Source organism: Populus euphratica, unplaced genomic scaffold (genome assembly GCF_000495115.2).
Source record: "Populus euphratica unplaced genomic scaffold, PopEup_1.0 scaffold755.1, whole genome shotgun sequence".
Classification (NCBI taxonomy): domain Eukaryota; kingdom Viridiplantae; phylum Streptophyta; class Magnoliopsida; order Malpighiales; family Salicaceae; genus Populus; species Populus euphratica.
The window spans coordinates 50,281-50,701 of NW_011500629.1; positions in this window are offsets into that span (position 1 = coordinate 50,281).

A 421-nucleotide genomic window follows, 5' to 3' on the forward strand; every position below is an offset into this window, starting at 1 on the left:
CAATGAGGTGAGTAGTGTCATTAAACTTTGTCATTTTGAAACATGTGGAAGTTATTTCTCGTATAAAAAGATAGCTGCAAAAATCGTTTAAAATGGATTTTATTGGCTCACCATGTTTAAGGACTCACATGCATTCTGCAAAACTTGTGAAAATTATCAAAAGTCAGGATCTATTTCAAAACATAAAGAATATTTAAATAATCTTTTATTGACTTTTGAGAATATAATTAAGGATAGCAGGATACTAAACAACTCCTGCTCTATATATATATATATATATATATATATATATATATTTTCACTCTCTATAAATCCTTCCTTCCTTTCATTTCTACTCAACCATACATTCAACAAATATAGAAAGTATGTAGAAATGGCAAGTTCCTTAGGTCATCATATAAAAAATATTTGTGTTTTCGAT